At 41.0% G+C, this 26,103-nt stretch overlaps 30 non-coding genes across 30 annotated transcripts; all 30 read right to left on the bottom strand.

The window, feature by feature from the left end:
* Positions 1-61: 61 nt before the first annotated feature.
* Positions 62-134, bottom strand: trnar-acg (transfer RNA arginine (anticodon ACG)). The gene has a single exon. It is a non-coding gene; the product is annotated as a tRNA-Arg (tRNA).
* A 1,203-nt stretch (positions 135-1,337) lies between these two features.
* On the bottom strand, positions 1,338-1,410 carry trnar-acg (transfer RNA arginine (anticodon ACG)). The gene has a single exon. It is a non-coding gene; the product is annotated as a tRNA-Arg (tRNA).
* Positions 1,411-1,975: 565 nt separating this feature from the next.
* Positions 1,976-2,048, bottom strand: trnar-acg (transfer RNA arginine (anticodon ACG)). The gene has a single exon. It is a non-coding gene; the product is annotated as a tRNA-Arg (tRNA).
* Positions 2,049-2,613: 565 nt separating this feature from the next.
* Positions 2,614-2,686, bottom strand: trnar-acg (transfer RNA arginine (anticodon ACG)). Its single transcript has one exon. It is a non-coding gene; the product is annotated as a tRNA-Arg (tRNA).
* A 1,203-nt stretch (positions 2,687-3,889) lies between these two features.
* Positions 3,890-3,962, bottom strand: trnar-acg (transfer RNA arginine (anticodon ACG)). The gene has a single exon. It is a non-coding gene; the product is annotated as a tRNA-Arg (tRNA).
* A 565-nt stretch (positions 3,963-4,527) lies between these two features.
* trnar-acg (transfer RNA arginine (anticodon ACG)) lies at positions 4,528-4,600 on the bottom strand. The gene has a single exon. It is a non-coding gene; the product is annotated as a tRNA-Arg (tRNA).
* A 565-nt stretch (positions 4,601-5,165) lies between these two features.
* On the bottom strand, positions 5,166-5,238 carry trnar-acg (transfer RNA arginine (anticodon ACG)). Its single transcript has one exon. It is a non-coding gene; the product is annotated as a tRNA-Arg (tRNA).
* Positions 5,239-5,803: 565 nt separating this feature from the next.
* On the bottom strand, positions 5,804-5,876 carry trnar-acg (transfer RNA arginine (anticodon ACG)). Its single transcript has one exon. It is a non-coding gene; the product is annotated as a tRNA-Arg (tRNA).
* A 1,837-nt stretch (positions 5,877-7,713) lies between these two features.
* Positions 7,714-7,786, bottom strand: trnar-acg (transfer RNA arginine (anticodon ACG)). The gene has a single exon. It is a non-coding gene; the product is annotated as a tRNA-Arg (tRNA).
* A 565-nt stretch (positions 7,787-8,351) lies between these two features.
* On the bottom strand, positions 8,352-8,424 carry trnar-acg (transfer RNA arginine (anticodon ACG)). Its single transcript has one exon. It is a non-coding gene; the product is annotated as a tRNA-Arg (tRNA).
* Positions 8,425-8,988: 564 nt separating this feature from the next.
* Positions 8,989-9,061, bottom strand: trnar-acg (transfer RNA arginine (anticodon ACG)). The gene has a single exon. It is a non-coding gene; the product is annotated as a tRNA-Arg (tRNA).
* Positions 9,062-9,626: 565 nt separating this feature from the next.
* trnar-acg (transfer RNA arginine (anticodon ACG)) lies at positions 9,627-9,699 on the bottom strand. Its single transcript has one exon. It is a non-coding gene; the product is annotated as a tRNA-Arg (tRNA).
* A 565-nt stretch (positions 9,700-10,264) lies between these two features.
* On the bottom strand, positions 10,265-10,337 carry trnar-acg (transfer RNA arginine (anticodon ACG)). The gene has a single exon. It is a non-coding gene; the product is annotated as a tRNA-Arg (tRNA).
* Positions 10,338-10,902: 565 nt separating this feature from the next.
* On the bottom strand, positions 10,903-10,975 carry trnar-acg (transfer RNA arginine (anticodon ACG)). The gene has a single exon. It is a non-coding gene; the product is annotated as a tRNA-Arg (tRNA).
* A 565-nt stretch (positions 10,976-11,540) lies between these two features.
* trnar-acg (transfer RNA arginine (anticodon ACG)) lies at positions 11,541-11,613 on the bottom strand. Its single transcript has one exon. It is a non-coding gene; the product is annotated as a tRNA-Arg (tRNA).
* Positions 11,614-12,178: 565 nt separating this feature from the next.
* On the bottom strand, positions 12,179-12,251 carry trnar-acg (transfer RNA arginine (anticodon ACG)). Its single transcript has one exon. It is a non-coding gene; the product is annotated as a tRNA-Arg (tRNA).
* A 1,202-nt stretch (positions 12,252-13,453) lies between these two features.
* On the bottom strand, positions 13,454-13,526 carry trnar-acg (transfer RNA arginine (anticodon ACG)). Its single transcript has one exon. It is a non-coding gene; the product is annotated as a tRNA-Arg (tRNA).
* A 1,203-nt stretch (positions 13,527-14,729) lies between these two features.
* On the bottom strand, positions 14,730-14,802 carry trnar-acg (transfer RNA arginine (anticodon ACG)). Its single transcript has one exon. It is a non-coding gene; the product is annotated as a tRNA-Arg (tRNA).
* Positions 14,803-16,005: 1,203 nt separating this feature from the next.
* On the bottom strand, positions 16,006-16,078 carry trnar-acg (transfer RNA arginine (anticodon ACG)). The gene has a single exon. It is a non-coding gene; the product is annotated as a tRNA-Arg (tRNA).
* Positions 16,079-16,643: 565 nt separating this feature from the next.
* Positions 16,644-16,716, bottom strand: trnar-acg (transfer RNA arginine (anticodon ACG)). Its single transcript has one exon. It is a non-coding gene; the product is annotated as a tRNA-Arg (tRNA).
* Positions 16,717-17,281: 565 nt separating this feature from the next.
* On the bottom strand, positions 17,282-17,354 carry trnar-acg (transfer RNA arginine (anticodon ACG)). Its single transcript has one exon. It is a non-coding gene; the product is annotated as a tRNA-Arg (tRNA).
* A 565-nt stretch (positions 17,355-17,919) lies between these two features.
* trnar-acg (transfer RNA arginine (anticodon ACG)) lies at positions 17,920-17,992 on the bottom strand. The gene has a single exon. It is a non-coding gene; the product is annotated as a tRNA-Arg (tRNA).
* Positions 17,993-18,557: 565 nt separating this feature from the next.
* On the bottom strand, positions 18,558-18,630 carry trnar-acg (transfer RNA arginine (anticodon ACG)). Its single transcript has one exon. It is a non-coding gene; the product is annotated as a tRNA-Arg (tRNA).
* Positions 18,631-19,195: 565 nt separating this feature from the next.
* trnar-acg (transfer RNA arginine (anticodon ACG)) lies at positions 19,196-19,268 on the bottom strand. Its single transcript has one exon. It is a non-coding gene; the product is annotated as a tRNA-Arg (tRNA).
* Positions 19,269-19,833: 565 nt separating this feature from the next.
* Positions 19,834-19,906, bottom strand: trnar-acg (transfer RNA arginine (anticodon ACG)). Its single transcript has one exon. It is a non-coding gene; the product is annotated as a tRNA-Arg (tRNA).
* Positions 19,907-21,747: 1,841 nt separating this feature from the next.
* Positions 21,748-21,820, bottom strand: trnar-acg (transfer RNA arginine (anticodon ACG)). The gene has a single exon. It is a non-coding gene; the product is annotated as a tRNA-Arg (tRNA).
* A 1,841-nt stretch (positions 21,821-23,661) lies between these two features.
* On the bottom strand, positions 23,662-23,734 carry trnar-acg (transfer RNA arginine (anticodon ACG)). Its single transcript has one exon. It is a non-coding gene; the product is annotated as a tRNA-Arg (tRNA).
* A 565-nt stretch (positions 23,735-24,299) lies between these two features.
* trnar-acg (transfer RNA arginine (anticodon ACG)) lies at positions 24,300-24,372 on the bottom strand. The gene has a single exon. It is a non-coding gene; the product is annotated as a tRNA-Arg (tRNA).
* Positions 24,373-24,937: 565 nt separating this feature from the next.
* trnar-acg (transfer RNA arginine (anticodon ACG)) lies at positions 24,938-25,010 on the bottom strand. The gene has a single exon. It is a non-coding gene; the product is annotated as a tRNA-Arg (tRNA).
* A 565-nt stretch (positions 25,011-25,575) lies between these two features.
* trnar-acg (transfer RNA arginine (anticodon ACG)) lies at positions 25,576-25,648 on the bottom strand. The gene has a single exon. It is a non-coding gene; the product is annotated as a tRNA-Arg (tRNA).
* Between the last annotated feature and the right edge of the window lie 455 nt (positions 25,649-26,103).

Here is a 26,103-nt window from a genome sequence, read left to right as displayed (position 1 = left end):
TACTTGAGAAAAAGAATTTCATTCAAATAGCCGAGGGACAAAATGCATGCAACAAAAGTCACGAGCCAGGTAGGAGTCGAACCTACAATCTTCTGATTCGTAGTCAGACGCGTTATCCATTGCGCCACTGGCCCCTGTGCTCAACAAGCACTGTTAATGCACACTCAGCAAAATTAATGGGGGGCAGCTAAATACTACTGCAGTCACCTGAGCTTCCCAGCCTTTTGTTGCCTGTGTATTGTAATCAACGAGAAACTCACTCAGCCACCCATCGGTATCTCAGCTGGTAGAGTGGGTAATCATAATGGCACTCCTGGCATTTATGTTGCTGGTTCAATTCTGGTTTGATGACAATTTTTGTTTGTATGCTTTCACTGTTTTTACTGGTAATGATAGGGACAAAGAGAAGGAATGAAATCTAAAACAGCTGTCGAAACTTCATCATCATATCAGAATAAGTGAAATTTCTTTGAATAGGTGTGTGCAGCTCCAATGTCTTATCTTGTCCAGCATGGGGAATTAGTTCAAGTGCTAATGCTCTTGCTTAGCATGTGAGAAGTATCGGGTTCCATGCTCTTATTCTCCTATGAATGCTTTTTCTTTAACAAATATGTAGGAAAATGATCAAATTGGAGTGTTACTTGAGAAAAAGAATTTCATTCAAATAGCCGAGGGACAAAATGCATGCAACAAAAGTCACAAGTCAGGTAGGAGTCGAACCTACAATCTTCTGACTCGTAGTCAGACGCGTTATCCATTGCGCCACTGGCCCCTGTGCTCAACAAGCACTGTTAATGCACACTCAGCAAAATTAATGGAGGGCAGCTAAATACTACTGCAGTCACCTGAACTTACCAGCCTTTTGTTGCCTGTGTATTGTAATCCACGAGAAACTCACTCAGTCACCCATTGATAGCTCAGCTTGTAGAGTGGGTAATCATAATGGCACTCCTGGCATTTATGTTGCTGGTTCAATTCTGGTTTGATGACAATTTCTGTTTGTATGCTTTCACTGTTTTTACATGTAATGATAGGGACAAAGAGAAGGAATGAAATCTAAAACAGCTGTCAAAACTTCATCATCATATCAGAATAAGTGAAATTTCTTTGAATAGGTGTGTGCAGCTCCCATGTCTTATCTTGTCTAGCATGGGGAATTAGTTCAAGTGGTAATGCTCTTGCTTAGCATGTGAGAAGTATCTGGCTCCATGCTCTTATTCTCCAATGAATGCTTTTTCTTTAAGAAATATGTTGGAAAATGATCAAATTAGAGTGTTACTTGAGAAAAAGAATTTCATTCAAATAGCCGAGGGACAAAATGCATGCAACAAAAGTCACGAGCCAGGTAGGAGTCGAACCTACAATCTTCTGATTCGTAGTCAGACGCGTTATCCATTGCGCCACTGGCCCCTGTGCTCAACAAGCACTGTTAATGCACACTCAGCAAAATTAATGGGGGGCAGCTAAATACTACTGCAGTCACCTGAACTTACCAGCCTTTTGTTGCCTGTGTATTGTAATCCACGAGAAACTCACTCAGTCACCCATTGATAGCTCAGCTGGTAGAGTGGGTAATCATAATGGCACTCCTGGCATTTATGTTGCTGGTTCAATTCTGGTTTGATGACAATTTCTGTTTGTATGCTTTCACTGTTTTTACATGTAATGATAGGGACAAAGAGAAGGAATGAAATCTAAAACAGCTGTCAAAACTTCATCATCATATCAGAATAAGTGAAATTTCTTTGAATAGGTGTGTGCAGCTCCCATGTCTTATCTTGTCTAGCATGGGGAATTAGTTCAAGTGGTAATGCTCTTGCTTAGCATGTGAGAAGTATCTGGCTCCATGCTCTTATTCTCCAATTAATGCTTTTTCTTTAAGAAATATGTTGGAAAATGATCAAATTAGAGTGTTACTTGAGAAAAAGAATTTCATTCAAATAGCCGAGGGACAAAATGCATGCAACAAAAGTCACGAGCCAGGTAGGAGTCGAACCTACAATCTTCTGATTCGTAGTCAGACGCGTTATCCATTGCGCCACTGGCCCCTGTGCTCAACAAGCACTGTTAATGCACACTCAGCAAAATTAATGGGGGGCAGCTAAATACTACTGCAGTCACCTGAGCTTCCCAGCCTTTTGTTGCCTGTGTATTGTAATCAACGAGAAACTCACTCAGCCACCCATCGGTATCTCAGCTGGTAGAGTGGGTAATCATAATGGCACTCCTGGCATTTATGTTGCTGGTTCAATTCTGGTTTGATGACAATTTCTGTTTGTATGCTTTCACTGTTTTTACTGGTAATGATAGGGACAAAGAGAAGGAATGAAATCTAAAACAGCTGTCGAAACTTCATCATCATATCAGAATAAGTGAAATTTCTTTGAATAGGTGTGTGCAGCTCCCATGTCTTATCTTGTCTAGCATGGGGAATTAGTTCAAGTGGCAATGCTCTTGCTTAGCATGTGAGAAGTATCTGGCTCCATGCTCTAATTCTCCAATGAATGCTTTTTCTTTAAGAAATATGTTGGAAAATGATCAAATTGGAGTATTACTTGAGAAAAAGAATTTCATTCAAATAGCCGAGGGACAAAATGCATGCAACAAAAGTCACGAGCCAGGTAGGAGTCGAACCTACAATCTTCTGATTCGTAGTCAGACGCGTTATCCATTGCGCCACTGGCCCCTGTGCTCAACAAGCACTGTTAATGCACACTCAGCAAAATTAATGGGGGGCAGCTAAATACTACTGCAGTCACCTGAGCTTCCCAGCCTTTTGTTGCCTGTGTATTGTAATCAACGAGAAACTCACTCAGCCAACCATCGGTATCTCAGCTGGTAGAGTGGGTAATCATAATGGCACTCCTGGCATTTATGTTGCTGGTTCAATTCTGGTTTGATGACAATTTTTGTTTGTATGCTTTCACTGTTTTTACTGGTAATGATAGGGACAAAGAGAAGGAATGAAATCTAAAACAGCTGTCGAAACTTCATCATCATATCAGAATAAGTGAAATTTCTTTGAATAGGTGTGTGCAGCTCCAATGTCTTATCTTGTCCAGCATGGGGAATTAGTTCAAGTGCTAATGCTCTTGCTTAGCATGTGAGAAGTATCGGGTTCCATGCTCTTATTCTCCTATGAATGCTTTTTCTTTAAGAAATATGTAGGAAAATGATCAAATTGGAGTGTTACTTGAGAAAAAGAATTTCATTCAAATAGCCGAGGGACAAAATGCATGCAACAAAAGTCACAAGTCAGGTAGGAGTCGAACCTACAATCTTCTGACTCGTAGTCAGACGCGTTATCCATTGCGCCACTGGCCCCTGTGCTCAACAAGCACTGTTAATGCACACTCAGCAAAATTAATGGGGGGCAGCTAAATACTACTGCAGTCACCTGAACTTACCAGCCTTTTGTTGCCTGTGTATTGTAATCCACGAGAAACTCACTCAGTCACCCATTGATAGCTCAGCTGGTAGAGTGGGTAATCATAATGGCACTCCTGGCATTTATGTTGCTGGTTCAATTCTGGTTTGATGACAATTTCTGTTTGTATGCTTTCACTGTTTTTACATGTAATGATAGGGACAAAGAGAAGGAATGAAATCTAAAACAGCTGTCAAAACTTCATCATCATATCAGAATAAGTGAAATTTCTTTGAATAGGTGTGTGCAGCTCCCATGTCTTATCTTGTCTAGCATGGGGAATTAGTTCAAGTGGTAATGCTCTTGCTTAGCATGTGAGAAGTATCTGGCTCCATGCTCTTATTCTCCAATGAATGCTTTTTCTTTAAGAAATATGTTGGAAAATGATCAAATTAGAGTGTTACTTGAGAAAAAGAATTTCATTCAAATAGCCGAGGGACAAAATGCATGCAACAAAAGTCACGAGCCAGGTAGGAGTCGAACCTACAATCTTCTGATTCGTAGTCAGACGCGTTATCCATTGCGCCACTGGCCCCTGTGCTCAACAAGCACTGTTAATGCACACTCAGCAAAATTAATGGGGGGCAGCTAAATACTACTGCAGTCACCTGAACTTACCAGCCTTTTGTTGCCTGTGTATTGTAATCAACGAGAAACTCACTCAGCCACCCATCGGTATCTCAGCTGGTAGAGTGGGTAATCATAATGGCACTCCTGGCATTTATGTTGCTGGTTCAATTCTGGTTTGATGACAATTTCTGTTTGTATGCTTTCACTGTTTTTACTGGTAATGATAGGGACAAAGAGAAGGAATGAAATCTAAAACAGCTGTCGAAACTTCATCATCATATCAGAATAAGTGAAATTTCTTTGAATAGGTGTGTGCAGCTCCCATGTCTTATCTTGTCTAGCATGGGGAATTAGTTCAAGTGGCAATGCTCTTGCTTAGCATGTGAGAAGTATCTGGCTCCATGCTCTAATTCTCCAATGAATGCTTTTTCTTTAAGAAATATGTTGGAAAATGATCAAATTGGAGTATTACTTGAGAAAAAGAATTTCATTCAAATAGCCGAGGGACAAAATGCATGCAACAAAAGTCACGAGCCAGGTAGGAGTCGAACCTACAATCTTCTGATTCGTAGTCAGACGCGTTATCCATTGCGCCACTGGCCCCTGGGCTCAACAAGCACTGTTAATGCACACTCAGCAAAATTAATGGGGGGCAGCTAAATACTACTGCAGTCACCTGAGCTTCCCAGCCTTTTGTTGCCTGTGTATTGTAATCAACGAGAAACTCACTCAGCCACCCATCGGTATCTCAGCTGGTAGAGTGGGTAATCATAATGGCACTCCTGGCATTTATGTTGCTGGTTCAATTCTGGTTTGATGACAATTTTTGTTTGTATGCTTTCACTGTTTTTACTGGTAATGATAGGGACAAAGAGAAGGAATGAAATCTAAAACAGCTGTCGAAACTTCATCATCATATCAGAATAAGTGAAATTTCTTTGAATAGGTGTGTGCAGCTCCCATGTCTTATCTTGTCTAGCATGGGGAATTAGTTCAAGTGGTAATGCTCTTGCTTAGCATGTGAGAAGTATCTGGCTCCATGCTCTTATTCTCCAATGAATGCTTTTTCTTTAAGAAATATGTTGGAAAATGATCAAATTAGAGTGTTACTTGAGAAAAAGAATTTCATTCAAATAGCCGAGGGACAAAATGCATGCAACAAAAGTCACGAGCCAGGTAGGAGTCGAACCTACAATCTTCTGATTCGTAGTCAGACGCGTTATCCATTGCGCCACTGGCCCCTGTGCTCAACAAGCACTGTTAATGCACACTCAGCAAAATTAATGGGGGGCAGCTAAATACTACTGCAGTCACCTGAGCTTCCCAGCCTTTTGTTGCCTGTGTATTGTAATCAACGAGAAACTCACTCAGCCACCCATCGGTATCTCAGCTGGTAGAGTGGGTAATCATAATGGCACTCCTGGCATTTATGTTGCTGGTTCAATTCTGGTTTGATGACAATTTCTGTTTGTATGCTTTCACTGTTTTTACTGGTAATGATAGGGACAAAGAGAAGGAATGAAATCTAAAACAGCTGTCGAAACTTCATCATCATATCAGAATAAGTGAAATTTCTTTGAATAGGTGTGTGCAGCTCCCATGTCTTATCTTGTCTAGCATGGGGAATTAGTTCAAGTGGCAATGCTCTTGCTTAGCATGTGAGAAGTATCTGGCTCCATGCTCTAATTCTCCAATGAATGCTTTTTCTTTAAGAAATATGTTGGAAAATGATCAAATTGGAGTATTACTTGAGAAAAAGAATTTCATTCAAATAGCCGAGGGACAAAATGCATGCAACAAAAGTCACGAGCCAGGTAGGAGTCGAACCTACAATCTTCTGATTCGTAGTCAGACGCGTTATCCATTGCGCCACTGGCCCCTGGGCTCAACAAGCACTGTTAATGCACACTCAGCAAAATTAATGGGGGGCAGCTAAATACTACTGCAGTCACCTGAGCTTCCCAGCCTTTTGTTGCCTGTGTATTGTAATCAACGAGAAACTCACTCAGCCACCCATCGGTATCTCAGCTGGTAGAGTGGGTAATCATAATGGCACTCCTGGCATTTATGTTGCTGGTTCAATTCTGGTTTGATGACAATTTTTGTTTGTATGCTTTCACTGTTTTTACTGGTAATGATAGGGACAAAGAGAAGGAATGAAATCTAAAACAGCTGTCGAAACTTCATCATCATATCAGAATAAGTGAAATTTCTTTGAATAGGTGTGTGCAGCTCCCATGTCTTATCTTGTCTAGCATGGGGAATTAGTTCAAGTGGTAATGCTCTTGCTTAGCATGTGAGAAGTATCTGGCTCCATGCTCTTATTCTCCAATGAATGCTTTTTCTTTAAGAAATATGTTGGAAAATGATCAAATTAGAGTGTTACTTGAGAAAAAGAATTTCATTCAAATAGCCGAGGGACAAAATGCATGCAACAAAAGTCACGAGCTAGGAGTCGAACCTACAATCTTCTGATTCGTAGTCAGACGCGTTATCCATTGCGCCACTGGCCCCTGTGCTCAACAAGCACTGTTAATGCACACTCAGCAAAATTAATGGGGGGCAGCTAAATACTACTGCAGTCACCTGAGCTTCCCAGCCTTTTGTTGCCTGTGTATTGTAATCAACGAGAAACTCACTCAGCCACCCATCGGTATCTCAGCTGGTAGAGTGGGTAATCATAATGGCACTCCTGGCATTTATGTTGCTGGTTCAATTCTGGTTTGATGACAATTTTTGTTTGTATGCTTTCACTGTTTTTACTGGTAATGATAGGGACAAAGAGAAGGAATGAAATCTAAAACAGCTGTCGAAACTTCATCATCATATCAGAATAAGTGAAATTTCTTTGAATAGGTGTGTGCAGCTCCAATGTCTTATCTTGTCCAGCATGGGGAATTAGTTCAAGTGCTAATGCTCTTGCTTAGCATGTGAGAAGTATCGGGTTCCATGCTCTTATTCTCCTATGAATGCTTTTTCTTTAAGAAATATGTAGGAAAATGATCAAATTGGAGTGTTACTTGAGAAAAAGAATTTCATTCAAATAGCCGAGGGACAAAATGCATGCAACAAAAGTCACAAGTCAGGTAGGAGTCGAACCTACAATCTTCTGACTCGTAGTCAGACGCGTTATCCATTGCGCCACTGGCCCCTGTGCTCAACAAGCACTGTTAATGCACACTCAGCAAAATTAATGGGGGGCAGCTAAATACTACTGCAGTCACCTGAACTTACCAGCCTTTTGTTGCCTGTGTATTGTAATCCACGAGAAACTCACTCAGTCACCCATTGATAGCTCAGCTTGTAGAGTGGGTAATCATAATGGCACTCCTGGCATTTATGTTGCTGGTTCAATTCTGGTTTGATGACAATTTCTGTTTGTATGCTTTCACTGTTTTTACATGTAATGATAGGGACAAAGAGAAGGAATGAAATCTAAAACAGCTGTCAAAACTTCATCATCATATCAGAATAAGTGAAATTTCTTTGAATAGGTGTGTGCAGCTCCCATGTCTTATCTTGTCTAGCATGGGGAATTAGTTCAAGTGATAATGCTCTTGCTTAGCATGTGAGAAGTATCTGGCTCCATGCTCTTATTCTCCAATGAATGCTTTTTCTTTAAGAAATATGTTGGAAAATGATCAAATTAGAGTGTTACTTGAGAAAAAGAATTTCATTCAAATAGCCGAGGGACAAAATGCATGCAACAAAAGTCACGAGCCAGGTAGGAGTCGAACCTACAATCTTCTGATTCGTAGTCAGACGCGTTATCCATTGCGCCACTGGCCCCTGTGCTCAACAAGCACTGTTAATGCACACTCAGCAAAATTAATGGGGGGCAGCTAAATACTACTGCAGTCACCTGAACTTACCAGCCTTTTGTTGCCTGTGTATTGTAATCCACGAGAAACTCACTCAGTCACCCATTGATAGCTCAGCTGGTAGAGTGGGTAATCATAATGGCACTCCTGGCATTTATGTTGCTGGTTCAATTCTGGTTTGATGACAATTTCTGTTTGTATGCTTTCACTGTTTTTACATGTAATGATAGGGACAAAGAGAAGGAATGAAATCTAAAACAGCTGTCAAAACTTCATCATCATATCAGAATAAGTGAAATTTCTTTGAATAGGTGTGTGCAGCTCCCATGTCTTATCTTGTCTAGCATGGGGAATTAGTTCAAGTGGTAATGCTCTTGCTTAGGATGTGAGAAGTATCTGGCTCCATGCTCTTATTCTCCAATTAATGCTTTTTCTTTAAGAAATATGTTGGAAAATGATCAAATTAGAGTGTTACTTGAGAAAAAGAATTTCATTCAAATAGCCGAGGGACAAAATGCATGCAACAAAAGTCACGAGCCAGGTAGGAGTCGAACCAACAATCTTCTGATTCGTAGTCAGACGCGTTATCCATTGCGCCACTGGCCCCTGTGCTCAACAAGCACTGTTAATGCACACTCAGCAAAATTAATGGGGGGCAGCTAAATACTACTGCAGTCACCTGAGCTTCCCAGCCTTTTGTTGCCTGTGTATTGTAATCAACGAGAAACTCACTCAGCCACCCATCGGTATCTCAGGTGGTAGAGTGGGTAATCATAATGGCACTCCTGGCATTTATGTTGCTGGTTCAATTCTGCTTTGATGACAATTTCTGTTGTATGCTTTCACTGTTTTTACTGGTAATGATAGGGACAAAGAGAAGGAATGAAATCTAAAACAGCTGTCGAAACTTCATCATCATATCAGAATAAGTGATATTTCTTTGAATAGGTGTGTGCAGCTCCCATGTCTTATCTTGTCTAGCATGGGGAATTAGTTCAAGTGGCAATGCTCTTGCTTAGCATGTGAGAAGTATCTGGCTCCATGCTCTAATTCTCCAATGAATGCTTTTTCTTTAAGAAATATGTTGGAAAATGATCAAATTGGACTGTTACTTGAGAAAAAGAATTTCATTCAAATAGCCGAGGGACAAAATGCATGCAACAAAAGTCACGAGCCAGGTAGGAGTCGAACCTACAATCTTCTGATTCGTAGTCAGACGCGTTATCCATTGCGCCACTGGCCCCTGTGCTCAACAAGCACTGTTAATGCACACTCAGCAAAATTAATGGGGGGCAGCTAAATACTACTGGAGTCACCTGAGCTTCCCAGCCTTTTGTTGCCTGTGTATTGTAATCAACGAGAAACTCACTCAGCCACCCATCGGTATCTCAGCTGGTAGAGTGGGTAATCATAATGGCACTCCTGGCATTTATGTTGCTGGTTCAATTCTGGTTTGATGACAATTTCTGTTTGTATGCTTTCACTGTTTTTACTGGTAATGATAGGGACAAAGAGAAGGAATGAAATCTAAAACAGCTGTCGAAACTTCATCATCATATCAGAATAAGTGAAATTTCTTTGAATAGGTGTGTGCAGCTCCCATGTCTTATCTTGTCTAGCATGGGGAATTAGTTCAAGTGGCAATGCTCTTGCTTAGCATGTGAGAAGTATCTGGCTCCATGCTCTTATTCTCCAATGAATGCTTTTTCTTTAAGAAATATGTTGGAAAATGATCAAATTGGACTGTTACTTGAGAAAAAGAATTTCATTCAAATAGCCGAGGGACAAAATGCATGCAACAAAAGTCACGAGCCAGGTCGGAGTCGAACCTACAATCTTCTGATTCGTAGTCAGACGCGTTATCCATTGCGCCACTGGCCCCTGTGCTCAACAAGCACTGTTAATGCACACTCAGCAAAATTAATGGGGGGCAGCTAAATACTACTGCAGTCACCTGAGCTTCCCAGCCTTTTGTTGCCTGTGTATTGTAATCAACGAGAAACTCACTCAGCCACCCATCGGTATCTCAGCTGGTAGAGTGGGTAATCATAATGGCACTCCTGGCATTTATGTTGCTGGATCAATTCTGGTTTGATGACAATTTGTGTTTGTATGCTTTCACTGTTTTTACTGGTAATGATAGGGACAAAGAGAAGGAATGAAATCTAAAACAGCTGTCGAAACTTCATCATCATATCAGAATAAGTGAAATTTCTTTGAATAGGTGTGTGCAGCTCCCATGTCTTATCTTGTCCAGCATGGGGAATTAGTTCAAGTGGTAATGCTCTTGCTTAGCATGTGAGAAGTATCGGGCTCCATGCTCTTATTCTCCAATGAATGCTTTTTCTTTAAGAAATATGTTGGAAAATGATCAAATTGGAGTGTTACTTGAGAAAAAGAATTTCATTCAAATTGCCGAGGGACAAAATGCATGCAACAAAAGTCACGAGCCAGGTAGGAGTCGAACCTACAATCTTCTGATTCGTAGTCAGACGCGTTATCCATTGCGCCACTGGCCCCTGTGCTCAACAAGCACTGTTAATGCACACTCAGCAAAAATAATGGGGGGCACCTAAATACTACTGCAGTCACCTGAGCTTCCCAACCTTTTGTTGCCTGTGTATTGTAATCACCGAGAAACTCTCTCAGCCACCCATCGGTATCTCAGCTGGTAGAGTGGGTAATCATAATGGCACTCCTGGCATTTATGTTGCTGGTTCAATTCTGCTTTGATGACAATTTCTGTTTGTATGCTTTCACTGTTTTTACTGGTAATGATCGGGACAAAGAGAAGGAATGAAATCTAAAACAGCTGTCGAAACTTCATCATCATATCAGAATAAGTGAAATTTCTTTGAATAGGTGTGTGCAACTCCCATGTCTTATCTTGCCCAGCATGGGGAATTAGTTCAAGTGGTAATGCTCTTGCTTAGCATGTGAGAAGTATCGGGTTCCATGCTCTTATTCTCCAATGAATGCTTTTTCTTTAAGAAATATGTTGGAAAATGATCAAATTGGAGTGTTACTTGAGAAAAAGAATTTCATTCAAATAGCCGAGGGACAAAATGCATGCAACAAAAGTCACGAGCCAGGTAGGAGTCGAACCTACAATTTTCTGATTCGTAGTCAGACACGTTATCCATTGCGCCACTGGCCCCTGTGCTCAACAAGCACTGTTAATGCACACTCAGCAAAATTAATGGGGGGCAGCTAAATACTACTGCACTCACCTGAGCTTCCCAGCCTTTTGTTGCCTGTGTATTGTAATCAACGAGAAACTCACTCAGCCACCCATCGGTATCTCAGCTGGTAGAGTGGGTAATCATAATGGCACTCCTGGCATTTATGTTGCTGGTTCAATTCTGGTTTGATGACAATTTCTGTTTGTATGCTTTCACTGTTTTTACTGGTAATGATAGGGACAAAGAGAAGGAATGAAATCTAAAACAGCTGTCGAAACTTCATCATCATATCAGAATAAGTGAAATTTCTTTGAATAGGTGTGTGCAGCTCCCATGTCTTATCTTGTCTAGCATGGGGAATTAGTTCAAGTGGCAATGCTCTTGCTTAGCATGTGAGAAGTATCTGGCTCCATGCTCTTATTCTCCAATGAATGCTTTTTCTTTAAGAAATATGTTGGAAAATGATCAAATTGGACTGTTACTTGAGAAAAAGAATTTCATTCAAATAGCCGAGGGACAAAATGCATGCAACAAAAGTCACGAGCCAGGTCGGAGTCGAACCTACAATATTCTGATTCGTAGTCAGACGCGTTATCCATTGCGCCACTGGCCCCTGTGCTCAACAAGCACTGTTAATGCACACTCAGCAAAATTAATGGGGGGCAGCTAAATACTACTGCAGTCACCTGAGCTTCCCAGCCTTTTGTTGCCTGTGTATTGTAATCAACGAGAAACTCACGCAGCCACCCATCGGTATCTCAGCTGGTAGAGTGGGTAATCATAATGGCACTCCTGGCATTTATGTTGCTGGTTCAATTCTGGTTTGATGACAATTTCTGTTTGTATGCTTTCACTGTTTTTACTGGTAATGATAGGGACAAAGAGAAGGATTGAAATCTAAAACAGCTGTCGAAACTTCATCATCAAATCAGAATAAGTGAAATTTCTTTGAATAGGTGTGTGCAACTCCCATGTCTTATCTTGCCCAGCATGGGGAATTAGTTCAAGTGGTAATGCTCTTGCTTAGCATGTGAGAAGTATCGGGTTCCATGCTCTTATTCTCCAATGAATGCTTTTTCTTTAAGAAATATGTTGGAAAATGATCAAATTGGAGTGTTACTTGAGAAAAAGAATTTCATTCAAATAGCCGAGGGACAAAATGCATGCAACAAAAGTCACGAGCCAGGTAGGAGTCGAACCTACAATCTTCTGATTCGTAGTCAGACGCGTTATCCATTGCGCCACTGGCCCCTGTGCTCAACAAGCACTGTTAATTCACACTCAGCAAAATTAATGGGGGGCAGCTAAATACTACTGGAGTCACCTGCGCTTCCCAGCCTTTTGTTGCCTGTGTATTGTAATCAACGAGAAACTCACTCAGCCGCCCATCGGTATCTCAGCTGGTAGAGTGGGTAATCATAGTGGCACTCCTGGCATTTATGTTGCTGGTTCAATTCTGGTTTGATGACAATTTCTGTTTGTATGCTTTCACTGTTTTTACTTGTAATGATAGGGACAAAGAGAAGGAATGAAATCTAAAACAGCTGTCGAAACTTCATCATCATATCAGAATAAGTGAAAGTTCTTTGAATAGGTGTGAGCAGCTCCAATGTCTTATCTTGTCCAGCATGGGGAATTAGTTCAAGTGCTAATGCTCTTGCTTAGCATGTGAGAAGTATCGGGTTCCATGCTCTTATTCTCCAATGAATGCTTTTTCTTTAAGAAATATGTAGGATAATGATCAAATTGGAGTGTTAATTGAGAAAAAGAATTTCATTCAAATAGCCGAGGGACAAAATGCATGCAACAAAAGTCACGAGCTAGGTAGGAGTCGAACCTGCAATCTTCTGATTCGTAGTCAGACGCGTTATCCATTGCGCCACTGGCCCCTGTGCTCAACAAGCACTGTTAATGCACACTCAGCAAAAATAATGGGGGGCACCTAAATACTACTGCAGTCACCTGACTTAACAGCCTTTTGTTGCCTGTGTATTGTAATCCACGAGAAACTCACTCAGTCACCCATTGATAGCTCAGCTTGTAGAGTGGGTAATCATAATGGCACTCCTGGCATTTATGTTGCTGGTTCAATTCTGGTTTGATGACAATTTCTGTTTGTATGCTTTCACTGTTTTTACATGTAATGATAGGGACAAAGAGAAGGAATGAAATCTAAAACAGCTGTCGAAACTTCATCATCATATCAGAATAAGTGAAATTTCTTTGAATAGGTGTGTGCAGCTCCCATGTCTTATCTTGTCTAGCATGGGGAATTAGTTCAAGTGGTAATGCTCTTGCTTAGCATGTGAGAAGTATCTGGCTCCATGCTCTTATTCTCCAATGAATGCTTTTTCTTTAAGAAATATGTTGGAAAATGATCAAATTAGAGTGTTACTTGAGAAAAAGAATTTCATTCAAATAGCCGAGGGACAAAATGCATGCAACAAAAGTCACGAGCCAGGTAGGAGTCGAACCTACAATCTTCTGATTCGTAGTCAGACGCGTTATCCATTGCGCCACTGGCCCCTGTGCTCAACAAGCACTGTTAATGCACACTCAGCAAAATTAATGGGGGGCAGCTAAATACTACTGCAGTCACCTGAGCTTCCCAGCCTTTTGTTGCCTGTGTATTGTAATCAACGAGAAACTCACTCAGCCACCCATCGGTATCTCAGCTGGTAGAGTGGGTAATCATAATGGCACTCCTGGCATTTATGTTGCTGGTTCAATTCTGGTTTGATGACAATTTTTGTTTGTATGCTTTCACTGTTTTTACTGGTAATGATAGGGACAAAGAGAAGGAATGAAATCTAAAACAGCTGTCGAAACTTCATCATCATATCAGAATAAGTGAAATTTCTTTGAATAGGTGTGTGCAGCTCCAATGTCTTATCTTGTCCAGCATGGGGAATTAGTTCAAGTGCTAATGCTCTTGCTTAGCATGTGAGAAGTATCGGGTTCCATGCTCTTATTCTCCTATGAATGCTTTTTCTTTAAGAAATATGTAGGAAAATGATCAAATTGGAGTGTTACTTGAGAAAAAGAATTTCATTCAAATAGCCGAGGGACAAAATGCATGCAACAAAAGTCACAAGTCAGGTAGGAGTCGAACCTACAATCTTCTGACTCGTAGTCAGACGCGTTATCCATTGCGCCACTGGCCCCTGTGCTCAACAAGCACTGTTAATGCACACTCAGCAAAATTAATGGGGGGCAGCTAAATACTACTGCAGTCACCTGAACTTACCAGCCTTTTGTTGCCTGTGTATTGTAATCCACGAGAAACTCACTCAGTCACCCATTGATAGCTCAGCTGGTAGAGTGGGTAATCATAATGGCACTCCTGGCATTTATGTTGCTGGTTCAATTCTGGTTTGATGACAATTTCTGTTTGTATGCTTTCACTGTTTTTACATGTAATGATAGGGACAAAGAGAAGGAATGAAATCTAAAACAGCTGTCAAAACTTCATCATCATATCAGAATAAGTGAAATTTCTTTGAATAGGTGTGTGCAGCTCCCATGTCTTATCTTGTCTAGCATGGGGAATTAGTTCAAGTGATAATGCTCTTGCTTAGCATGTGAGAAGTATCTGGCTCCATGCTCTTATTCTCCAATTAATGCTTTTTCTTTAAGAAATATGTTGGAAAATGATCAAATTAGAGTGTTACTTGAGAAAAAGAATTTCATTCAAATAGCCGAGGGACAAAATGCATGCAACAAAAGTCACGAGCCAGGTAGGAGTCGAACCTACAATCTTCTGATTCGTAGTCAGACGCGTTATCCATTGCGCCACTGGCCCCTGTGCTCAACAAGCACTGTTAATGCACACTCAGCAAAATTAATGGGGGGCAGCTAAATACTACTGCAGTCACCTGAGCTTCCCAGCCTTTTGTTGCCTGTGTATTGTAATCAACGAGAAACTCACTCAGCCACCCATCGGTATCTCAGCTGGTAGAGTGGGTAATCATAATGGCACTCCTGGCATTTATGTTGCTGGTTCAATTCTGGTTTGATGACAATTTTTGTTTGTATGCTTTCACTGTTTTTACTGGTAATGATAGGGACAAAGAGAAGGAATGAAATCTAAAACAGCTGTCGAAACTTCATCATCATATCAGAATAAGTGAAATTTCTTTGAATAGGTGTGTGCAGCTCCAATGTCTTATCTTGTCCAGCATGGGGAATTAGTTCAAGTGCTAATGCTCTTGCTTAGCATGTGAGAAGTATCGGGTTCCATGCTCTTATTCTCCTATGAATGCTTTTTCTTTAAGAAATATGTAGGAAAATGATCAAATTGGAGTGTTACTTGAGAAAAAGAATTTCATTCAAATAGCCGAGGGACAAAATGCATGCAACAAAAGTCACAAGTCAGGTAGGAGTCGAACCTACAATCTTCTGACTCGTAGTCAGACGCGTTATCCATTGCGCCACTGGCCCCTGTGCTCAACAAGCACTGTTAATGCACACTCAGCAAAATTAATGGGGGGCAGCTAAATACTACTGCAGTCACCTGAACTTACCAGCCTTTTGTTGCCTGTGTATTGTAATCCACGAGAAACTCACTCAGTCACCCATTGATAGCTCAGCTTGTAGAGTGGGTAATCATAATGGCACTCCTGGCATTTATGTTGCTGGTTCAATTCTGGTTTGATGACAATTTCTGTTTGTATGCTTTCACTGTTTTTACATGTAATGATAGGGACAAAGAGAAGGAATGAAATCTAAAACAGCTGTCAAAACTTCATCATCATATCAGAATAAGTGAAATTTCTTTGAATAGGTGTGTGCAGCTCCCATGTCTTATCTTGTCTAGCATGGGGAATTAGTTCAAGTGATAATGCTCTTGCTTAGCATGTGAGAAGTATCTGGCTCCATGCTCTTATTCTCCAATGAATGCTTTTTCTTTAAGAAATATGTTGGAAAATGATCAAATTAGAGTGTTACTTGAGAAAAAGAATTTCATTCAAATAGCCGAGGGACAAAATGCATGCAACAAAAGTCACGAGCCAGGTAGGAGTCGCACCTACAATCTTCTGATTCGTAGTCAGACGCGTTATCCATTGCGCCACTGGCCCCTGTGCTCAACAAGCACTGTTAATGCACACTCAGCAAAATTAATGGGGGGCAGCTAAATACTACTGCAGTCACCTGAACTTACCAGCCTTTTGTTGCCTGTGTATTGTAATCCACGAGAAACTCACTCAGTCACCCATTGATAGCTCAGCTGGTAGAGTGGGTAATCATAATGGCACTCCTGGCATTTATGTTGCTGGTTCAATTCTGGTTTGATGACAATTTCTGTTTGTATGCTTTCACTGTTTTTACTGGTAATGATAGGGACAAAGAGAAGGAATGAAATCTAAAACAGCTGTCAAAACTTCATCATCATATCAGAATAAGTGAAATTTCTTTGAATAGGTGTGTGCAGCTCCCATGTCTTATCTTGTCTAGCATGGGGAATTAGTTCAAGTGGTAATGCTCTTGCTTAGGATGTGAGAAGTATCTGGCTCCATGCTCTTATTCTCCAATTAATGCTTTTTCTTTAAGAAATATGTTGGAAAATGATCAAATTAGAGTGTTACTTGAGAAAAAGAATTTCATTCAAATAGCCGAGGGACAAAATGCATGCAACAAAAGTCACGAGCCAGGTAGGAGTCGAACCTACAATCTTCTGATTCGTAGTCAGACGCGTTATCCATTGCGCCACTGGCCCCTGTGCTCAACAAGCACTGTTAATGCACACTCAGCAAAATTAATGGGGGGCAGCTAAATACTACTGCAGTCACCTGAGCTTCCCAGCCTTTTGTTGCCTGTGTATTGTAATCAACGAGAAACTCACTCAGCCACCCATCGGTATCTCAGGTGGTAGAGTGGGTAATCATAATGGCACTCCTGGCATTTATGTTGCTGGTTCAATTCTGCTTTGATGACAATTTCTGTTTGTATGCTTTCACTGTTTTTACTGGTAATGATAGGGACAAAGAGAAGGAATGAAATCTAAAACAGCTGTCGAAACTTCATCATCATATCAGAATAAGTGATATTTCTTTGAATAGGTGTGTGCAGCTCCCATGTCTTATCTTGTCTAGCATGGGGAATTAGTTCAAGTGGCAATGCTCTTGCTTAGCATGTGAGAAGTATCTGGCTCCATGCTCTAATTCTCCAATGAATGCTTTTTCTTTAAGAAATATGTTGGAAAATGATCAAATTGGACTGTTACTTGAGAAAAAGAATTTCATTCAAATAGCCGAGGGACAAAATGCATGCAACAAAAGTCACGAGCCAGGTAGGAGTCGAACCTACAATCTTCTGATTCGTAGTCAGACGCGTTATCCATTGCGCCACTGGCCCCTGTGCTCAACAAGCACTGTTAATGCACACTCAGCAAAATTAATGGGGGGCAGCTAAATACTACTGGAGTCACCTGAGCTTCCCAGCCTTTTGTTGCCTGTGTATTGTAATCAACGAGAAACTCACTCAGCCACCCATCGGTATCTCAGCTGGTAGAGTGGGTAATCATAATGGCACTCCTGGCATTTATGTTGCTGGTTCAATTCTGGTTTGATGACAATTTCTGTTTGTATGCTTTCACTGTTTTTACTGGTAATGATAGGGACAAAGAGAAGGAATGAAATCTAAAACAGCTGTCGAAACTTCATCATCATATCAGAATAAGTGAAATTTCTTTGAATAGGTGTGTGCAGCTCCCATGTCTTATCTTGTCTAGCATGGGGAATTAGTTCAAGTGGCAATGCTCTTGCTTAGCATGTGAGAAGTATCTGGCTCCATGCTCTTATTCTCCAATGAATGCTTTTTCTTTAAGAAATATGTTGGAAAATGATCAAATTGGACTGTTACTTGAGAAAAAGAATTTCATTCAAATAGCCGAGGGACAAAATGCATGCAACAAAAGTCACGAGCCAGGTCGGAGTCGAACCTACAATCTTCTGATTCGTAGTCAGACGCGTTATCCATTGCGCCACTGGCCCCTGTGCTCAACAAGCACTGTTAATGCACACTCAGCAAAATTAATGGGGGGCAGCTAAATACTACTGCAGTCACCTGAGCTTCCCAGCCTTTTGTTGCCTGTGTATTGTAATCAACGAGAAACTCACTCAGCCACCCATCGGTATCTCAGCTGGTAGAGTGGGTAATCATAATGGCACTCCTGGCATTTATGTTGCTGGATCAATTCTGGTTTGATGACAATTTGTGTTTGTATGCTTTCACTGTTTTTACTGGTAATGATAGGGACAAAGAGAAGGAATGAAATCTAAAACAGCTGTCGAAACTTCATCATCATATCAGAATAAGTGAAATTTCTTTGAATAGGTGTGTGCATCTCCAATGTCTTATCTTGTCCAGCATGGGGAATTAGTTCAAGTGGTAATGCTCTTGCTTAGCATGTGAGAAGTATCGGGCTCCATGCTCTTATTCTCCAATGAATGCTTTTTCTTTAAGAAATATGTTGGAAAATGATCAAATTGGACTGTTACTTGAGAAAAAGAATTTCATTCAAATTGCCGAGGGACAAAATGCATGCAACAAAAGTCACGAGCCAGGTAGGAGTCGAACCTACAATCTTCTGATTCGTAGTCAGACGCGTTATCCATTGCGCCACTGGCCCCTGTGCTCAACAAGCACTGTTAATGCACACTCAGCAAAAATAATGGGGGGCACCTAAATACTACTGCAGTCACCTGAGCTTCCCAACCTTTTGTTGCCTGTGTATTGTAATCACCGAGAAACTCTCTCAGCCACCCATCGGTATCTCAGCTGGTAGAGTGGGTAATCATAATGGCACTCCTGGCATTTATGTTGCTGGTTCAATTCTGCTTTGATGACAATTTCTGTTTGTATGCTTTCACTGTTTTTACTGGTAATGATCGGGACAAAGAGAAGGAATGAAATCTAAAACAGCTGTCGAAACTTCATCATCATATCAGAATAAGTGAAATTTCTTTGAATAGGTGTGTGCAACTCCCATGTCTTATCTTGCCCAGCATGGGGAATTAGTTCAAGTGGTAATGCTCTTGCTTAGCATGTGAGAAGTATCGGGTTCCATGCTCTTATTCTCCAATGAATGCTTTTTCTTTAAGAAATATGTTGGAAAATGATCAAATTGGAGTGTTACTTGAGAAAAAGAATTTCATTCAAATAGCCGAGGGACAAAATGCATGCAACAAAAGTCACGAGCCAGGTAGGAGTCGAACCTACAATTTTCTGATTCGTAGTCAGACACGTTATCCATTGCGCCACTGGCCCCTGTGCTCAACAAGCACTGTTAATGCACACTCAGCAAAATTAATGGGGGGCAGCTAAATACTACTGCAGTCACCTGAGCTTCCCAGCCTTTTGTTGCCTGTGTATTGTAATCAACGAGAAACTCACTCAGCCACCCATCGGTATCTCAGCTGGTAGAGTGGGTAATCATAATGGCACTCCTGGCATTTATGTTGCTGGTTCAATTCTGGTTTGATGACAATTTCTGTTTGTATGCTTTCACTGTTTTTACTGGTAATGATAGGGACAAAGAGAAGGAATGAAATCTAAAACAGCTGTCGAAACTTCATCATCATATCAGAATAAGTGAAATTTCTTTGAATAGGTGTGTGCAGCTCCCATGTCTTATCTTGTCTAGCATGGGGAATTAGTTCAAGTGGCAATGCTCTTGCTTAGCATGTGAGAAGTATCTGGCTCCATGCTCTTATTCTCCAATGAATGCTTTTTCTTTAAGAAATATGTTGGAAAATGATCAAATTGGACTGTTACTTGAGAAAAAGAATTTCATTCAAATAGCCGAGGGACAAAATGCATGCAACAAAAGTCACGAGCCAGGTCGGAGTCGAACCTACAATATTCTGATTCGTAGTCAGACGCGTTATCCATTGCGCCACTGGCCCCTGTGCTCAACAAGCACTGTTAATGCACACTCAGCAAAATTAATGGGGGGCAGCTAAATACTACTGCAGTCACCTGAGCTTCCCAGCCTTTTGTTGCCTGTGTATTGTAATCAACGAGAAACTCACGCAGCCACCCATCGGTATCTCAGCTGGTAGAGTGGGTAATCATAATGGCACTCCTGGCATTTATGTTGCTGGTTCAATTCTGGTTTGATGACAATTTCTGTTTGTATGCTTTCACTGTTTTTACTGGTAATGATAGGGACAAAGAGAAGGATTGAAATCTAAAACAGCTGTCGAAACTTCATCATCATATCAGAATAAGTGAAATTTCTTTGAATAGGTGTGTGCAACTCCCATGTCTTATCTTGCCCAGCATGGGGAATTAGTTCAAGTGGTAATGCTCTTGCTTAGCATGTGAGAAGTATCGGGTTCCATGCTCTTATTCTCCTATGAATGCTTTTTCTTTAAGAAATATGTAGGAAAATGATCAAATTGGAGTGTTACTTGAGAAAAAGAATTTCATTCAAATAGCCGAGGGACAAAATGCATGCAACAAAAGTCACAAGTCAGGTAGGAGTCGAACCTACAATCTTCTGACTCGTAGTCAGACGCGTTATCCATTGCGCCACTGGCCCCTGTGCTCAACAAGCACTGTTAATGCACACTCAGCAAAATTAATGGGGGGCAGCTAAATACTACTGCAGTCACCTGAGCTTCCCAGCCTTTTGTTGCCTGTGTATTGTAATCAACGAGAAACTCACTCAGCCACCCATCGGTATCTCAGCTGGTAGAGTGGGTAATCATAATGGCACTCCTGGCATTTATGTTGCTGGTTCAATTCTGGTTTGATGACAATTTCTGTTTGTATGCTTTCACTGTTTTTACTTGTAATGATAGGGACAAAGAGAAGGAATGAAATCTAAAACAGCTGTCGAAACTTCATCATCATATCAGAATAAGTGAAAGTTCTTTGAATAGGTGTGAGCAGCTCCAATGTCTTATCTTGTCCAGCATGGGGAATTAGTTCAAGTGCTAATGCTCTTGCTTAGCATGTGAGAAGTATCGGGTTCCATGCTCTTATTCTCCAATGAATGCTTTTTCTTTAAGAAATATGTAGGATAATGATCAAATTGGAGTGTTAATTGAGAAAAAGAATTTCATTCAAATAGCCGAGGGACAAAATGCATGCAACAAAAGTCACGAGCTAGGTAGGAGTCGAACCTGCAATCTTCTGATTCGTAGTCAGACGCGTTATCCATTGCGCCACTGGCCCCTGTGCTCAACAAGCACTGTTAATGCACACTCAGCAAAATTAATGGGGGGCAGATAAATACTACTGCAGTCACCTGAACTTCCCAGCCTTTTGTTGCCTGTGTATTGTAATCAACGAGAAACTCACTCAGCCACCCATCGGTATCTCAGGTGGTAGAGTGGGTAATCATAATGGCACTCCTGGCATTTATGTTGCTGGTTCAATTCTGGTTTGATGACAATTTCTGTTTGTATGCTTTCACTGTTTTTACTTGTAATGATAGGGACAAAGAGAAGGAATGAAATCTAAAACAGCTGTCGAAACTTCATCATCATATCAGAATAAGTGAAAGTTCTTTGAATAGGTGTGTGCAGCTCCCATGTCTTATCTTATCCAGCATGGGGAATTAGTTCAAGTGGTAATGCTCTTGCTTAGCATGTGAGAAGTATCGGGCTCCATGCTCTTATTCTCCAATGAATGCTTTTTCTTTAAGAAATATGTTGGAAAATGATCAAATTGGAGAGTTACTTGAGAAAAAGAATTTCATTCAAATAGCCGAGGGACAAAATGCATGCAACAAAAGTCACGAGCCAGGTAGGAGTCGAACCTACAATATTCTGATTCGTAGTCAGACGCGTTATCCATTGCGCCACTGGCCCCTGTGCTCAACAAGCACTGTTAATGCACACTCAGCAAAATTAATGGGGGGCAGCTAAATACTACTGCAGTCACCTGAGCTTCCCAGCCTTTTGTTGCCTGTGTATTGTAATCAACGAGAAACTCACGCAGCCACCCATCGGTATCTCAGCTGGTAGAGTGGGTAATCATAATGGCACTCCTGGCATTTATGTTGCTGGTTCAATTCTGGTTTGATGACAATTTCTGTTTGTATGCTTTCACTGTTTTTACTGGTAATGATAGGGACAAAGAGAAGGATTGAAATCTAAAACAGCTGTCGAAACTTCATCATCATATCAGAATAAGTGAAATTTCTTTGAATAGGTGTGTGCAACTCCCATGTCTTATCTTGCCCAGCATGGGGAATTAGTTCAAGTGGTAATGCTCTTGCTTAGCATGTGAGAAGTATCGGGTTCCATGCTCTTATTCTCCTATGAATGCTTTTTCTTTAAGAAATATGTAGGAAAATGATCAAATTGGAGTGTTACTTGAGAAAAAGAATTTCATTCAAATAGCCGAGGGACAAAATGCATGCAACAAAAGTCACAAGTCAGGTAGGAGTCGAACCTACAATCTTCTGACTCGTAGTCAGACGCGTTATCCATTGCGCCACTGGCCCCTGTGCTCAACAAGCACTGTTAATGCACACTCAGCAAAATTAATGGGGGGCAGCTAAATACTACTGCAGTCACCTGAGCTTCCCAGCCTTTTGTTGCCTGTGTATTGTAATCAACGAGAAACTCACTCAGCCACCCATCGGTATCTCAGCTGGTAGAGTGGGTAATCATAATGGCACTCCTGGCATTTATGTTGCTGGTTCAATTCTGGTTTGATGACAATTTCTGTTTGTATGCTTTCACTGTTTTTACTTGTAATGATAGGGACAAAGAGAAGGAATGAAATCTAAAACAGCTGTCGAAACTTCATCATCATATCAGAATAAGTGAAAGTTCTTTGAATAGGTGTGAGCAGCTCCAATGTCTTATCTTGTCCAGCATGGGGAATTAGTTCAAGTGCTAATGCTCTTGCTTAGCATGTGAGAAGTATCGGGTTCCATGCTCTTATTCTCCAATGAATGCTTTTTCTTTAAGAAATATGTAGGATAATGATCAAATTGGAGTGTTAATTGAGAAAAAGAATTTCATTCAAATAGCCGAGGGACAAAATGCATGCAACAAAAGTCACGAGCTAGGTAGGAGTCGAACCTGCAATCTTCTGATTCGTAGTCAGACGCGTTATCCATTGCGCCACTGGCCCCTGTGCTCAACAAGCACTGTTAATGCACACTCAGCAAAATTAATGGGGGGCAGCTAAATACTACTGCAGTCACCTGAACTTCCCAGCCTTTTGTTGCCTGTGTATTGTAATCAACGAGAAACTCACTCAGCCACCCATCGGTATCTCAGGTGGTAGAGTGGGTAATCATAATGGCACTCCTGGCATTTATGTTGCTGGTTCAATTCTGGTTTGATGACAATTTCTGTTTGTATGCTTTCACTGTTTTTACTTGTAATGATAGGGACAAAGAGAAGGAATGAAATCTAAAACAGCTGTCGAAACTTCATCATCATATCAGAATAAGTGAAAGTTCTTTGAATAGGTGTGTGCAGCTCCCATGTCTTATCTTATCCAGCATGGGGAATTAGTTCAAGTGGTAATGCTCTTGCTTAGCATGTGAGAAGTATCGGGCTCCATGCTCTTATTCTCCAATGAATGCTTTTTCTTTAAGAAATATGTTGGAAAATGATCAAATTAGAGTGTTACTTGAGAAAAAGAATTTCATTCAAATAGCCGAGGGACAAAATGCATGCAACAAAAGTCACGAGCCAGGTAGGAGTCGAACCTACAATCTTCTGATTCGTAGTCAGACGCGTTATCCATTGCGCCACTGGCCCCTGTGCTCAACAAGCACTGTTAATGCACACTCAGCAAAATTAATGGGGGGCAGCTAAATACTACTGCAGTCACCTGAGCTTCCCAGCCTTTTGTTGCCTGTGTATTGTAATCAACGAGAAACTCACTCAGCCACCCATCGGTATCTCAGGTGGTAGAGTGGGTAATCATAATGGCACTCCTGGCATTTATGTTGCTGGTTCAATTCTGCTTTGATGACAATTTCTGTTTGTATGCTTTCACTGTTTTTACTGGTAATGATAGGGACAAAGAGAAGGAATGAAATCTAAAACAGCTGTCGAAACTTCATCATCATATCAGAATAAGTGATATTTCTTTGAATAGGTGTGTGCAGCTCCCATGTCTTATCTTGTCTAGCATGGGGAATTAGTTCAAGTGGCAATGCTCTTGCTTAGCATGTGAGAAGTATCTGGCTCCATGCTCTAATTCTCCAATGAATGCTTTTTCTTTAAGAAATATGTTGGAAAATGATCAAATTGGACTGTTACTTGAGAAAAAGAATTTCATTCAAATAGCCGAGGGACAAAATGCATGCAACAAAAGTCACGAGCCAGGTAGGAGTCGAACCTACAATCTTCTGATTCGTAGTCAGACGCGTTATCCATTGCGCCACTGGCCCCTGTGCTCAACAAGCACTGTTAATGCACACTCAGCAAAATTAATGGGGGGCAGCTAAATACTACTGGAGTCACCTGAGCTTCCCAGCCTTTTGTTGCCTGTGTATTGTAATCAACGAGAAACTCACTCAGCCACCCATCGGTATCTCAGCTGGTAGAGTGGGTAATCATAATGGCACTCCTGGCATTTATGTTGCTGGTTCAATTCTGGTTTGATGACAATTTCTGTTTGTATGCTTTCACTGTTTTTACTGGTAATGATAGGGACAAAGAGAAGGAATGAAATCTAAAACAGCTGTCGAAACTTCATCATCATATCAGAATAAGTGAAATTTCTTTGAATAGGTGTGTGCAGCTCCCATGTCTTATCTTGTCTAGCATGGGGAATTAGTTCAAGTGGCAATGCTCTTGCTTAGCATGTGAGAAGTATCTGGCTCCATGCTCTTATTCTCCAATGAATGCTTTTTCTTTAAGAAATATGTTGGAAAATGATCAAATTGGACTGTTACTTGAGAAAAAGAATTTCATTCAAATAGCCGAGGGACAAAATGCATGCAACAAAAGTCACGAGCCAGGTCGGAGTCGAACCTACAATCTTCTGATTCGTAGTCAGACGCGTTATCCATTGCGCCACTGGCCCCTGTGCTCAACAAGCACTGTTAATGCACACTCAGCAAAATTAATGGGGGGCAGCTAAATACTACTGCAGTCACCTGAGCTTCCCAGCCTTTTGTTGCCTGTGTATTGTAATCAACGAGAAACTCACTCAGCCACCCATCGGTATCTCAGCTGGTAGAGTGGGTAATCATAATGGCACTCCTGGCATTTATGTTGCTGGATCAATTCTGGTTTGATGACAATTTGTGTTTGTATGCTTTCACTGTTTTTACTGGTAATGATAGGGACAAAGAGAAGGAATGAAATCTAAAACAGCTGTCGAAACTTCATCATCATATCAGAATAAGTGAAATTTCTTTGAATAGGTGTGTGCATCTCCAATGTCTTATCTTGTCCAGCATGGGGAATTAGTTCAAGTGGTAATGCTCTTGCTTAGCATGTGAGAAGTATCGGGCTCCATGCTCTTATTCTCCAATGAATGCTTTTTCTTTAAGAAATATGTTGGAAAATGATCAAATTGGACTGTTACTTGAGAAAAAGAATTTCATTCAAATTGCCGAGGGACAAAATGCATGCAACAAAAGTCACGAGCCAGGTAGGAGTCGAACCTACAATCTTCTGATTCGTAGTCAGACGCGTTATCCATTGCGCCACTGGCCCCTGTGCTCAACAAGCACTGTTAATGCACACTCAGCAAAAATAATGGGGGGCACCTAAATACTACTGCAGTCACCTGAGCTTCCCAACCTTTTGTTGCCTGTGTATTGTAATCACCGAGAAACTCTCTCAGCCACCCATCGGTATCTCAGCTGGTAGAGTGGGTAATCATAATGGCACTCCTGGCATTTATGTTGCTGGTTCAATTCTGCTTTGATGACAATTTCTGTTTGTATGCTTTCACTGTTTTTACTGGTAATGATCGGGACAAAGAGAAGGAATGAAATCTAAAACAGCTGTCGAAACTTCATCATCATATCAGAATAAGTGAAATTTCTTTGAATAGGTGTGTGCAACTCCCATGTCTTATCTTGCCCAGCATGGGGAATTAGTTCAAGTGGTAATGCTCTTGCTTAGCATGTGAGAAGTATCGGGTTCCATGCTCTTATTCTCCAATG

The sequence above is a fragment of the Acipenser ruthenus genome, chromosome 51 (genome assembly GCF_902713425.1).
Source record: "Acipenser ruthenus chromosome 51, fAciRut3.2 maternal haplotype, whole genome shotgun sequence".
NCBI lineage: Eukaryota > Metazoa > Chordata > Actinopteri > Acipenseriformes > Acipenseridae > Acipenser > Acipenser ruthenus.
Note: the sequence above shows the minus strand (reverse complement) of the source record. Positions and strands in the feature narration are given on the sequence as shown.